The following is a 15366-nucleotide window of genomic DNA, read 5'->3' on the forward strand; positions in this document are numbered from 1 at the left end:
TTTCGACGCAATTTCCTACACGGAACAACCCAGCCGACGCTGCGCGTCGCGTCGCACCGCGGCGCGGAGAAAGAGCCTGCCAAATCTAATTCCCGCCTCGTTTTATTTGATCATATTTTACATCGGCTTTTGACGCCGCCCTCGAAAGGCACGCTTTTAAAATACATTACACGTTGCATCGCGCTGGCGCGATGCTCCGCTACGCGATAAATACGTTCTACGTTTGAGCAATCATTCTCGCGGCTCTCCCATTAGTCGCGCCCTAACGATATTATCTCCGTGCCCCTTGCAGCACGTCGCGCACAACGTGAAAATCTTAGGGTGAATTAGTGACTGACTGGCCATCGATACAACGATTACGGGACGACGACGTCGGTATTTCGGCTGGAATCTGTAACATTTCATTCAAAAATTAAATAAATTAAACTATTGTGAAAAACGTGGTCGACGTAAAACATGAATACATATTAGAGAGTGATTTTAAAAATCGGTATTTTGTAGTTTTCACAAAAGAGGGAAATTATATCCGTTAGAATAAAAGATATTAGGAGGTAAAGATAATAGAGATTTGAAATAAAAGAATCGCAATTAAAAGTGCAAATCAAGGCACAGATAAGAGTTAGACCTTGACATGACTTAAGATCAATTTCATTGATTTTTCTCTTTTTTTCTTTTTTATGAAAATATTTACGAAATAATAAAGAGCATCACACACAATCAATAAATATTACTTAATATTACTTTACTGTTTCTTGAATAGCAATTATAACTTCAGCATTCTACTTTTTTACATTCCATCCTGTCCTGTCGAGGTTTCTATTTCTCGAATCCTTCCACAGCATCCCGGACCGACCTAATGCTCGACGATGCGGTACGGGAGGATGCGTTTGCGGTGCGAGGCGAAAATAATATTTTATTCATACGCCGTAGACACGACTTTCCTCGCTTCCCGGCGCCTCGAGCGAAATAATGTCTGGGGACCGACGGACCGACTGATCGACCGATCGTTGCATGTTCGGGAACAGGAGGAGGTGGTCGGCGTGCTTGCACTACGCGGAAACCTCCTGTAAATCTCCTCCGAAGAACGGGGGATATGTATGTATGTGTGCGTATGTGTTTGCGTGTTGTGCGCGCCGTGTGCGCGACCGGGAGTAAGCCCGCGGGATGTCGGAGGATGCCAGATGCGAGAGGAAAAGAGGACGGGGATGAAGGCGAAAGAGAGCGGGAACAACGGGCTGCAAAATGCCCCCGTCGCTTTGTACACATTTGCATACCGCGTTCCACGTGTGCGTGGCGACGTGTGAAATACAAGCTACCCTTTCCTTTCCTCCGTCCTCTCTACCTTCGCTCCCGGATCCATCGGCGTGCGCGCGTGTATCCACGTACCGCGTTCGCGACGTGCCGCATTTCGTCCGCATTTCTCGCTCAAGTTCGAGGAAGTTACCCGTATTCGAGAAATACGCTCTGTTCATTACATAAGGAGTCACCTGAGTCAGAAATAGGGGAAGCTGTGTCACATATAAAATTCTGTACTTTGATTTATGCCATTACGTCACGTTAGATATACGTTGTTCCGTCAAAAGGAATCTCAATAAAATTTTATCATTACAAAAAAATAACTAATAATTTTATCTTGTTCGTATTTTTTTATTATTAAATTAATGTATTATTAAATTAATACTCGAGTTCTCTTACTACATGGAAACATATTTAAATAAAGTCAAAATAATTACTGTATAATACTAATGTATAATAACTGGAAAGTGCAAAATTAAGCGCATTTTCTCTTAGAAAGTATAAAGAGAATTTTTAAGTTCGCAAAGAAGCGTTTTCATCTGCTTCCAGCAAAGACGGAATTCTCCGTGAAGGGTTAAAAAGACTTGGAAAGCATTCTCTAAGACATATTTTTTCAAAAAATTTCTGTATTTTAATCGCTGTATGAAAAGAAAAGAAAGAATTTATTTAAAAAATTGTGGAAAAAGAGAATAAATTCTATCGGGGATACCTGTCATGTGTCACTGATTAAAAGCGAAAATAAATTAAGGATTAAAGTTTTACAATCAAGTGTATGGGTGTATAGATACATTAAACAAGTTGCGACTTTATTCAATGCTATTACAGCCTCTCTTAACATTTCCACATACGTCGGGGAATAAAATTCTTGTCTTACGGAAAATTATACGATTAAGATATACAGAAAGCGAACGTCCAACTTTGCAATAAGCGTTCATAAACGGAAGAACAACGGCTCACAAAATGTTCCCGAGCGTTTTGTATATATTTGCATACTGCGTTTCGTAGCGCGTGAAATTCGACCTCGTTTTACCTTCAGCGTCGTACAACGAATTCGTCTGGCTGTAACTACTAATTTATGAAAATTTCAGAAACAGAATAGCTGCCAAAAAGCCGATTTTAAGGAAAACCTTACATAATTTGGAAGAGAAATAAAAAGTTCGTAGTTGCTGCTCTTTGTGTATTTTAAGCAACAGATTTCACTCTGCGAGACATGGTTGAAGTAAAAGATATTCAATCGAAAGTTAGTTCCTTTCGCTGTAATTGAACGATTTCTAATTATCTTTCGTAATAATTTGTCTATTTTTACAAAACAACTAAAGTCGCTTACTTCAATCTTCATGGTCGCGTCGTCGGCCGTGATCCAGGATCCAGGTTCTAGCTTGTCGCGTCGTTAACGCGATCCATCGTGAAACTCGGCGAAATAAGTAAATTAAATCGTTTCGGGCCGATGACGCGGCCGCGGCGTAACTCGGCGGATGGCGGCCGGGAGATAAGAGACACTCTGCAACGTCGACGTCTTCCGGTTCCGAGAGAGGAACTCGCTAACGAGCGGGGAGGAGACAGCTTAGAGAGACGTTCCGCAGGAACGAAAACGACGGCGGACAGGAGCGGAAACAATTAAATACTCGTGCCCGAGTGGTCGCATTGTTCCGCCCCGTAGCGGGGTCCGCGATTCGTGAATCTCTCCACCGTATTGAGTCGGACTCGCTCGCACGGAGATACACCGTGTTGACTCGGGGCCCGCTTTATTGGACCGATGCGCGGGCTTTACGAGGGGCCGCCCGCCTCGTTGCACGCGCGGGACTAATTTGTCCGCTGCGTCGCGTGAGAATCTTGTCTGGGAGATGAGCGAGTACTTAGTCTTTTGATAAGTAAATAAAAATATATAAACAGAATTAGACTCTTATAATAATAACAAGTAATGTCCTTTTCCTGAAAAATAAATTAATTGCTAAAATGTAAGGAGGGATAAGTTTACCTTATGTAAATATTTTTAAAATAGATTATATGTTCATATTATTATTAGAGATAATTGCTCATTAGAGTTCATCTAGTTTTTCGGAAAATAAACGTGTTGATGATAAAGAAAACGTAACAGTACATTGCAGCGTACTGTTTATTGACTCACGCGAGGTTTAATGCAACGGAGATTCCTATCTGGATTTTGAAAGGTATAATCGCAGACCTTGACGAATGATGTCAGATTGCATCGGGGATCAAGATTTACGTGTTGTGGGCTCACGTGCTATTACACTCGAAAAATAATGTATACTCATGTCTCACGTGCTTGTGCAAATGAATTATAATACTCGTGAATAAATAATTTAAATGAAGTACTCATCAGAGAAGTTGTAAATACGTAACGATATTCATTGACGTTATAATTTGCTAACTGAAGAAAGTTGAAGATTAATTAAGATACAAACAAATATATATATAGACGCCCTTAGTGCCGAAATTTATTTTGACGATTAACTGAATTTTCACACGCAATACTTTCAGAGTATATCACAAAGAAATCGCAGTTGCAGCAGCAATAAAAAATACGGTTAACGCTAGAAGCGCTCTACTCGAGAACGATTCGCGTTCGGAATCCCGCGAAAACGGCAAATTGAAGGAGTCGCGCTCTTGATGTGCCACGGATATGAGAAGGCGCGTCTTCCGTGGTCTTTCGTGGATGGAAGAGCGTGCGGAAATACCTATCTGATTTTCCATTTCTGATGGTAACGAGGTCGCGAGTCAAACCCTACAACTTCTACATTAAAACGTTTGCACAACAAATTTTCTTTCGGTAATTGATACTTTTGGAAAAAAAAACTTATATCAGCCAGCAATCGTTTCGACTTTATGTGCACTGATGTGCATATGTTTACAATACAAAATATCGGAGTCTCCATATTATCTGCCGCGCTTAGAGTCTCAGTATGGTCTCAATCAGCCGCTGCATACATGCGATCGAACGACGCGACCCTTAAATCCGGTAGGCTATGCGTAACTCGTAATCCGCCGGTCTCTATTCTGCGTCGCAAAACGTGGCTTCGTGTGTGGTATCAGCTCGCGTAATGCGAATCGACTTACGTCGACGGTTCTCAATTCTCTTTCCTCACGATATACGATATCTTCCGCAAACCGCGCAACGACATCTTAAATATTCGTTCAAAGGCATTATATTTTAGAATATTTTTTCAGAATGCTGCATAAATAGTATTTAATTTAAATAATATTTTTAAATAATTATATAAGTTATATAATTATATAATTATATAATTTAAATAATACATCTTTTGAATAATTTATAATTTGAATAAATATATTTAGTTTTGATGAGAGAAAGAGAGAAAGAGATTTTTATAGAGTAATTTTTTTCGCACTAACATTTCACAGTGCATTCTTTGAGAATCACTGACATGAGATGTACTTACACGAGACCACGCGATTCCATCCGTGTCTGCACGCTGCGCGCGTGAAAAGGAAGCCTAGCCGCGCGAGCGTCAGTTTGCGCCGCGGCACCGCCGATTGCGCGGATCGGTGAGGATATCTCGAGGCTGAATAGGCCGCGATGCGGATCAACGTCCTCGGAGAATTCGTTGAGTCGGCAGCGGCCGCGTCGACGGATTTCCCCTCTCGATCCCCTTGATCTTCTAATAAGAAGTCGCGATACGGCGGTCCTCGATATGCGGGGGATGATTAGACGACGGTCCGTTTTAGATGGGGCGGAATTGCACCGCTACAGCTTCGTACATAGAGAAAATTGCGAACTGTCCACGTCATGTTTGAGCAAATAGGACATAAAGTACAATACTGAACATTCGAATCATGCAGAATAATAGCTGTATTTTATTAAAAATTTATAGTATAATAAATTAAATGTTATTTTGCATTTTTTATATTAAGTCTGAGTTTCAATATAAATATTTAATGAAAGTAATCTGTTGTTTTATTCAGAATTTTAAAAACCTATCTCATCTAAAAACGATCTCATTATATTACTCGTGCAAAATTATCATTGCTATTGTATAAATCTCGCATCTAAAATTTCACGCAATGTGAACAAAGTTTTGTCAAACTCTCTATTTCCCGAAAATGCGACTTTCTGATGGCAAGCTAAAAGATTGAGAAACTTACATTACCTGAAGAAAATGTTTTATGACAGATGTAGCGTTGAAACTTGCAGATGTAGAGCACCCGTGTCCCTTCGACCTCCTCGACGTCATCCTCATATCACCGAGGTATCGATGTATACCAGGCGCTTTTATCCGTCGGGCCAAGTCGACGAGGAGCCGCTTTCAACACCGTGCCGCCTTTATAATGGCTTAATAACCCGCTTTTCTGCGACGCCGGGCTGCATGGTAAAAAAAAAGGACCAGGACGCGGACGCAAAGAAAGATAGAGAGAGAGAGAAAGAGAGAGACACGGAGAGAGTCGAAGGAGGAATTCCTCGGGGTCGATAGCGGCCCCGCGCTCTGTTTGCGGGTATTTGTTGGACGTGGGTTATCCGAACGCGGCATCTCTCTTTCTCGATGCCCTCGTCGGCATCGGCGGCACATCGATATCGACCGCGGAATGTAACACGCGGCCCCGAAACAACATGGCCGGCGGGTGGATCTCCATAACGAGCGTGGTGACTTGCACATCCGACCCAGAACGCATTAGCCGTATTTGCATTTAATTGCCGGTTGTTTGTTTGACGTCCGCGCAACCAGCGGAATTAGGAGTCGAACGGTATGGTGGGGAGGAGGGCGCGAAGAGGCGAAGGGGTGGACTGCAGGACGCATCCTGCGCCCTGTGATCTACGATCCGTCCGCGCGATCAGGCCCTCGTCGGCCTCGTCGAAAAGGAAGTCCGTGCCCTTCGTGTGCTATCCATATCCGGACGCGATTCTAATTTCTTCTCATAAAGAGATAATCGTGTTATTCTATTTACCAGACACAAATATAATAATAGGCATCTAGAAGTTCTTTAAGAATGTATAAAACGAAATTTGTAGAAAAGAAATGACCGGTTTCAACGTACGAAGCTAGAATTGCCAAATAAAATTTAAATATTTAGATAAATACGACATGATGTAATTATATTTGATTTTTGCACTATGTATCGTAATCTTAATTCTGTATAAATATAATAAATTTCAAATTATAATGGTATGATTGATATCATCCTTAACGAAGTCCAGAACTAACGGAAATGTAAAGGAAGGCCCGCTGCACGAATGTTTTACATAATTCTTTATAATTTAATTATTTCTATTTTCGCAATTAATTAATGAATGATCCTATCGCGAACGTATCGAAGAGGAGTATTAACTATCCTATTAGCTATCCTGCTATTTATTTTAAGTTTTTAGAAGCCAAGGTGGAAGACGAGGTAGAGAAAGCGAGACAGTTGTCGAGTCGCGTTTTCCGCGTTATCAGCCGATAGCCTTCGCCGCTTTCCCAGAGGCACCCAGAGGGATCGTTTACGATTACGGGGACGCACGTAGCTCGTCGGACGTATAACGGTGGATCTGGGTATATAGAATCCTAACTGAATCTCTTCTCTCGGAGGATCTCTCCCGCGCTTCGCTTCCTTCCCTCCCCGCGACGTCGACCAGCACACGATGAGTGCCTCCTCTTCTTCGCTCCTTGTTCCTTCCTTCGCGCCTCTCTTTTCCACCGAAGAGAACTATCTTCTACTCCGTTTCTCTCCCGCTCTCTCTTTCTCCCTGTCTATCTCTTTCCCAAGTCCCCTCTTCTTGTCTGTCTCTTCGGTCCGTCTCCCACTTCCGGCAGCCCCACCCGTCGTCCCTTCGGGCAACCAATCCCGAGTAAAGTTTGTTACACAACTCGGCGAACTTTCGAAAATGGTCTGCCTCCGCCAAGTAAGCTGTTCTTGGCTCCCTCGTTAGCTAGACTTTCCTCTTTGGCGCGGTTCTCTCTATGCCGCCAGAGAAACCGCGGCGGATGCGACGCGCGCTTTATAGCTTTCTCTCTCTCTCTCTCTCTCCCTCTCTCTCTCTCTCTCTTTCTTTCTTTTTCTCTCTTGCTCGCTCTCCTCGCCGCGCAATTTCCCGCAAAATAGCGTCTTTGCCTTCGATAGTGTCGAGTTTCGTGTGTTCGTTCGGGATGACGAAAAATTTTGCATGGCCAAATGGCAGCTAGACTGAGCTGTGGATTGGGGCACGCTTGGAAAATAAAACGACAGAAATAGCGTTCCTTTTAACGGGAAAAAAACACCAAATGCAGAATCAAAATTCTTAAGTAAATTGATATAAACAAAGAATTAATATATAATATGAAAGATATTTACAATTATAGCGTTTATATATTAGTATTTCATAAAATAACATATATATATACATGTATATCTCCCGAAATTGTTTTTAATTCTAAAGGGATTACGATATCATCGATCATGTTTTGTGAATATCTATAATACAAATTTACACAATAAAATTACTTAACAAAATGTCGATCAATTCACAATCATATGGAATGTATATTTGGAATTTTAATTGTCTTTTCAAATGCATAAATTTATATGTATAAATTATCGCGTTTGACTCACGATACATCCGTGTGTCGGTATGTTTAATCGTTCATGCGTGACGCTGTTCTCCAAAAATAATATCTAATGCGATATGCATTAATGATGGATGCGATGAAACTGGCGCACGGTGCACCGCCGCGCCGATCGGAATAACCGTCATCGTCAGTGCAGTGGCCATATCGGCGCAAGGCGCACACAGTGCTGAAGGCTCTAGCTATTTTATCGAGATCGTCGGCTCACTTAGTCAGTTCCTCGAGTAACGCATTCATTAACGCAAATATCCGTCGGATGCATTAAGCGCGCGGTTGTCGTAATGCGCTCGCGTCGTATCGCGGAAATTGCGCGTCGACGCAAATGCAAATTGCTCGTCCTCCGTATGCGCCTTTCGAGCTTATCACCCTTCACTGATTAGCTCTCCTGTCCGTTACCGATCTCCCGACGCTTTATACAATATATAAAACATATAAAATGTAAGCGGTTATCTAAAACCGATAGTTTTCAAAACGTGTTCTTTTTATATTCTTCTATACCTATTTTTTAAATTTATAATTAATATAATTTCTTAATGCTTTATTTAAAATTTAATTTAAGGGAATGACTATGTATTAATTAACGAAAGCATTTCTTTTAATATAAAATATTGCAGTAATGAGGGGGAGATGTGAATAATATGTTTCAATATTTAGACTGTGAAATAAATTGAAGTAATAACTAATGCATTAGCATTTAAAAAATAATCTTGTGCGTCATGTAGTTTAATTATTTTTGCCGTTTGCAATTTGAAAACATCGTCGACGATTGCAACAAAAATGCAAAGATGATTTTCAAGGACATAACTGACATAAACATAACTTATAGACGCATGTAGACATTATCTGTGAATATTAAGTTTATATTTTAAAATTCTTGCAATAAAGTATGGACATAAATGTTGAATAAATTTCTACATAAATATAAAATTTAAAATACGGAAATTCTTATCGATATTGTTTCATAAATGATCGTGAAATATTTTGTGCAATTTTACAATGAAATAAACTGATGAAATAGAAAGCCATTTTATCGGACTCTTTGTGTAAGCTTTGAGAGCAAAATATTGACAAAAAATAATTGTAAAATTAATTGTAACCTTATAAGTGCAATGTCGCTTTAATAAACTAATACTCGATAATTTTCCAGAATAAATAAATGAATAATGTTGTGTTTATTTTAAGAAAATTATACGCGTCTAATCCAAATATGTGATCCGAACGAGTTGCAGAAATTATTCATATGTTTTTCGCGTGACAGAAATGAAATCCGTCATTCAAATAATACACGCATGGTTAACTATTATTTGAATACATAATTTTTAAACGGTTACATATGGAGACGATATGAAAAGCGATGATACTGCAATCCCAAATATTCCCGAGATAAAAACTATTAGTCCTTCATCTTCCTCGAAAGGTAAAAACATTATTATTTTCACCGATCAAAATATTAAACATTGTGCAATTTTTGCATTTTTCGTTCTAACTTCTTTATAATCTATTTTACAAATTCTGTTACATTTAATATAAATATGTTTAATGTTACATGAAATAATATATAAAATTTAACATTAAATATATAACCTCTATTGATTCTTCCAACTCGTCAATGACATTTTTGTCTCAAGTGCAATCATGCATCATTCACGATAAATATTTCATTACCATTAATTTCTATATCGTGAAATCTATATCAATAACATTGTATTCAATTTACATTGAAGGATTATTTAATTAACAATTATCCTATCCAACATTCCAATAAATAACTTGAAAAAATTGGAAAAATTAATAAAAATTCTAAAATTGGAATTCGTAAAATTAAAGTTGTATATTAAATTAGAGCTTTAAATTAAATTACAAGAGGTAAACAAATTGCAATTATTCATCCATCTTTTTTATATAAATTTATTATTTGAACGACAATTAATTCTTAACGAATGAAATAGATCTGGTAATTAATACCGCATCAGAAAGTCGAGCGTCCAGCTCCACCGATTCCAGTGACAGTTCGCCGTCTGATTTAAGAAGACGTCTCGAAGATTTGCCGTCGCCGAACGAATTCATTTTTCTGGCCGATCGCGTGGCTGCTCATGGTCGACGAATCTGTCGCAAGCGTGAAGTCTTCCTGCGTCTGCACGGAGTGGCGAATCGAATCGAGGAGAACGACGAGTGGGAGGAAAGGGAACAAAAGGCAGGGCTCGAGAGCTTCTTGGAAGCGTCCAGACCGAAGGACGCCCGAGCTCGGAGAAGGGCGCGAGCTCGCCTGGAAAGTTCGCCCTGCCGCGACGATAAGGCGATGGTGATTTCTCAAGCTGCCAGCTCTACCGGCCCTTTCAAAATCATCGTCAACGACGACAAATTAAATCCCACAGAGTCCTCTATGGACCGATCGGCGCGAGATGACCGCTTACGACTGCCCGCGATCGCGATACCTCGAGGACAGTCTCGGTTATCTTCCTTATCCGAACCGTCCTCCACGCGTTTTCCTCATCATAGCAACAGTGAATCGCTTGATACCAGATCTAAGACAGCCTCTCACAGTTATCGAAACTTTACGCCTCGCGACAGAGCGTCGAAATCGGCCGACCTTCCGTCGGTTTCGCCGTTCTCCCTCAGTGGCGTTCAACCGAAGAAGTTTGGAGGGTACCGTCCATCTCCCGGTGTAATTATGAAGAATCTGAGCTCCGGCAGCGAATCGGAATCCGCCAATGGAGCGAGTCGCGGATTTTCTTCCGTCCGAAAAATTGGCAATACTATTGCAACTTTGGAATTATCCTCGCCGGAATCCAGGGCCGTTTCATCCGTCAATGGACCCATCAAGAAGATGCCCATTATGTCCGCGAGAACTGACATTACCGGGTCAATATTGCCGAACCTTCTGCCTTCGTCGCGATCGCTCGACAACGACGATCTCAATCACCGGATTGCCGAAAACACTTCGCGAAGTTATATCGGACAAGTAAATCGTGACGGAACGAAAACTTGTAACGAGCGAACAAGTCACGACGGATTTGTAGCGAAAACTTCCAGCGAACTTCGGCAAGCCGAGCCGGAATATGAAGACACGCGTTATCAGCAACAAGAGACACCGCAAGCCACATCGACTTTCTTCGCGAGAAGTTTTATGCCGAGGTCGGCGGAACTTGTAACGAGTACTTACAATGAACAAGTAATTCATAATGAGCCTGCGATGAAAGCTTATAATGAATTTAAACTGGTCGGATCGGAATTCGAAGATAAGAGAGAAGAAGTGGAAGATTATCAGCGTATCACATCGAAAATACACCACGACGACGTTCAAAATCAATTTGAATTTAATTGTCCGACAGGCCGGTCTAATTTCGAAGCCACGTCTTTAGAAAACAACGGGAATGTTCTCGATGTTGCGGAATGGAACCGATCAACGAGTCTTTACACAAAAGATGCTGTCGATACGTCACATTTTATTGAAGCAATTCAAAACGACGTTGTGGAAGATGCTTTATCGTCACAGACTTCGGAGCCATACGGAAGTGAAGATCACAGTCGGTCATCCTGCACGGCAAAAATATATTCACAGAAAGAAACGTTCTCGAGTAGACGACCGCAGAACGGCATCGACACGTCGGATAAATGCGATCGGGAAATTATAACCAAAGTTCCCACGCTTGCGTTAAATTCGCAGGATATTTCGTACTCTACGTCGGCAGGCAGTCGGGAATGTTCCGCTACGCGGCCTCTCGATCCCCACGCGTTGATCAAAGCTTTATCAGATGTATCTCTGAGACAGGAAAAACATCAGGGCGGGGATGTGTCAAGAAAACGCGAGGGCTTTTATCGTGCCAAGGATACGATCGATGTATCGAGTAGAGCTTCGGATTTTCCCACGAAAGGGGAAACGTGGCGCGTACCGAGATTCTCGACGTCGGAGTCGCCTGAAAAATCGCTGTCGCGTGTTTCTTCCAAGATACCCGTCAGGATCTCCAGTAGCAAGATTATATCGCCGGGCAATAAACTCTCAGGATGTTACATACCAGAGAATTCCAGTGAGACTGCAAATTACGCGCAATCAAAATTCATCGAACGAAACAACGTTCCGTGCGTAACGAATTTGTCGTGCTCTCAAATTTGCAAACGGGATTCTTCGTTGAAATCGCTGAGGAGCAAGGGTATTGAAGTTGCGATCGCTGGAGGCGCATTCGCGCCGGACGATAAGACGGCGGAATTCGAGATCAACGATCGCGCGCCCGGAAGCTTAACTTCCTCGAATCTACGGAATTCCCAAAGCACGCCGTTTGGCGATTACAGTCGCGACAAAATGCAACGTCTGTCTGGGAGTAAATTTCAAGGAGAAAGTTGTCCGCCCGTGTTCTTCCGTAAAGCAGCTTACCCCAGTAGTCAAGATTACGCGAGGATCGACGACGACGTACGGTCGAGATCGGACCGCAGCACGTCCCGGAAGAGCGTGGACACAATGGACGTTACGAGCGTTACCGAGTCGCCAGGTCCGTCTAAGTACAAGAAAACCGAGTCGTCTCAAATCGAGTCGTTGAGAAATGTGGAGGAGAATGTCACTTGGCGAACGGAGGACGAGTGCGCGTCAATTAACGATGAAGAAAATCCTGAAGATACGAAGGACAAAGATTACGTGTCGCGTGACAAAATGCCGGAAGGACCATATTTGCAGGAAAACAAGCATTACGAACTAAGAAGGTATGATTCATCGCCGTTGAGAACTCAGCAATTTGATTCGTCATCGGAGATCCAGAAAGGCGGTAGAAAGCGACATGCTGGCGATGATGGTGAATTTAACGACGACAAGATAAGCCTCGATCAGAATTTGGAAATCACGAAGATCGCGCAATCAGAAAACCTGACGTTCCAGGTACGCAGGACGCAGGAACTGTCTAGTTTTGCCGCGAGGATATCTTCGTCGATGCTGAACTTGAATTACGAGCCAAAGAGGAAGAAGAAGAAGAGCCAAGAACGTTTTCCCTTCACAATTTCGGAGGCGTCGGGAGCGCTGTCAGCTAAACACGAGAACGCGAGCGATTATCAGTCACCCGATGAAAATTTCGGCCGTACGAAAATGGACGATCAGCTGCGAGAGAAGACCGTTTACCAGCTAAAAACGCATCCTAGCGTAACGAGACTGGCCACTTCGGGTATGGAGGACACCGTGACGGATATCCTGTGCTGCGTTGCGCAGGAAAAGGAGAACGCGATGTCTTCGAAATCCAAGCTAAAGGCGTTCATACGAATATTTTCGAAGCTGAGGAAAGCACCGAAGCGGCCGAATGACAAGACTCCGGAATCGGCCAAGATTATTTATGAAAATAACGCTTGTCGAGCGGATTCCAAAGCGAATAGTTGCTCGGGTGATTCGTCGATAGAGGAAGCTCGTAAAACGTGCTCCGACGATCGTTGGATTGATCATCATGCCGCGAGATCGAAGCCTACGCTCGTCTCTTCGTGGGAAACCTCGAAGAAGACGAAGAGCTTCCAAGCGATCGCTCAGGAACATCTTCCCAGACGATACGACCGGGATGATCTGTGGGTGCAGGACATTAAGAATTCTTCCTTCGAAAAGAAAGACGGAGAAGAAACACAGCAGAGAAAGGATGAAGCTAATGGATCAGAGGAAAGTCCTGCGAAGGATCGCTATTCGATTTTTCTCGCTAAGAATCTTCAGTCTAATCATGATAATTCTCCCAAGGAGAAGCACGACGTGCCAATTTCTGATCACGTAATTTCACCAGATGGGAAAGATAAACGGAGTATCGACCGAAAGGTTCCGTCAAACTTTATCTCCGAGGTTGAAGAAATAGAGGAAGAGCTAACTGATTGCCTCTGTTGGAGACTATGGCACATAATCGCGCCGTTCAAGTATCGTTCATCAATAAAGGAGCAAGCCTCGAGAACGAAGAGATCCAATTCCCTGCTGCAGAAAAGAAAGAAATGATTACTTATCGCAGAAATATTCGGAAGTATCGGCAACTGATACTTTCACTCAACCGGTGAAGACATAAATTGCAATTTCATACTTCGTAAGACACCAGATGGCAACGGCCAGTTCTTCATTGTCGACCGAGAGAAAGTATCCACTATCGATACTTGCAAGTATTTTTTTTTTATTCGTTTAACATTGTTACATAAAAAAGATCGCTGCACTTTCGCGCAGCAGCATTCGGTGTTTTGTCATTTTTGTACATATATAGAATTAGTTGGAATTAGGACGTAACAATTTACATTTATCAACAACTTCGTGTAATTATAGCGTCTTGTATACAATTTCCTCGGAATGGTTCGCCAATCACGCGTACGCGATTGGTGGAGAAAGGAAATTTAGATGGTCCACATGATCGGCTCGAAGTATTTCAAAATAGAGCGCGCAGGAAACAATATTGAAAGTACTTATTAGGATGATCACGAGGATTGATAAACCGGAGATGGCTTCGGTGGCACGTAATCGAAGCCCGTCGTCGATTCATGTCCTTTATTTATTCGCCGTTCGTACATAATTCACTTGTTTTCTCAATAATAATTGTTAATGTGTGTCCGTGTGTGTATGTGTGTGTGTTGCGTTGTTACTTCCGTACGTCATGTTTATACACGAGTAAGAGTCTTTGCCGTAGATTGCGCAATTATCGCAGTTTATCGCCTTAATAAAACGTTTCTTCGCTACGCATTAACTTATTATCATTATTATCGTTATCATTATAGAAAAAATAAGTCTTTAAATAATCACATAAGAGTCGTCGAGAGCCTTTCGTGAAGGGACGAGGAGAAGGTGGCGAGAGGACGAGTGAGGGGGCAGGATAAGGATACCTGTGTATGCATACATTCATGCGTGTGCGTGTATATGTGTTAATGCGTATATATGTATGAAATGTATGACATATGTCGTGTATGTGTCGCGTGAAAGTATACATGGACGCATGCACGACGAAGGGACGGAGGAGAAGACGCAGGTTGCAGGGACAGGGGAAGAAAGGAGGGAGGGAGGGAAGGAAGGATAAGGCTGTCGCTTGAGAAGTAACGCTGTTGGCCCTATACGGTACTTGCTTTCCGGCTCCGTCGGGACGACGGAAAACCGCGGTGCACTAAGCCTAGAAAAAGATCTATCTACCGAGAAGACCAGTCGTTTTCGCGCTTCTTTTTTTTAAACCCTTTTCTCCTTAGCACTACACACGAGGAACGCGACAATTACATTCATTATTCCGCTATTCGAGGGAGGGCTTTAATCGATTCGATCGTGGGGGGTGAGAGACGGGGGGAGGGGGAGGGGAACAAGGTAAGGGCAGGGCGGTCGACGGCCGCCGTGTAAGAGCGTAAAGAAAATCGACGCTAAAGGCAATGCGTTTCCGCGATCCACCTCAAGCGCTCTCGTCTATCTCTCTTTCTTCCTATCTATCTAGCTTCCTCTCTCCCTCCTCCCCGTCGTCGCCGAGAAAGGAAGAGAAGCTTCGTCCGCCGGCACATGCCTCGCATACAATCGCGCACCTCCACGCGACCGCATGCGTGCTACGTA

Source organism: Temnothorax curvispinosus, unplaced genomic scaffold, assembly GCF_003070985.1.
Source record: "Temnothorax curvispinosus isolate PA1 unplaced genomic scaffold, ASM307098v1 QBEX01002880.1, whole genome shotgun sequence".
Lineage (NCBI taxonomy): Eukaryota > Metazoa > Arthropoda > Insecta > Hymenoptera > Formicidae > Temnothorax > Temnothorax curvispinosus.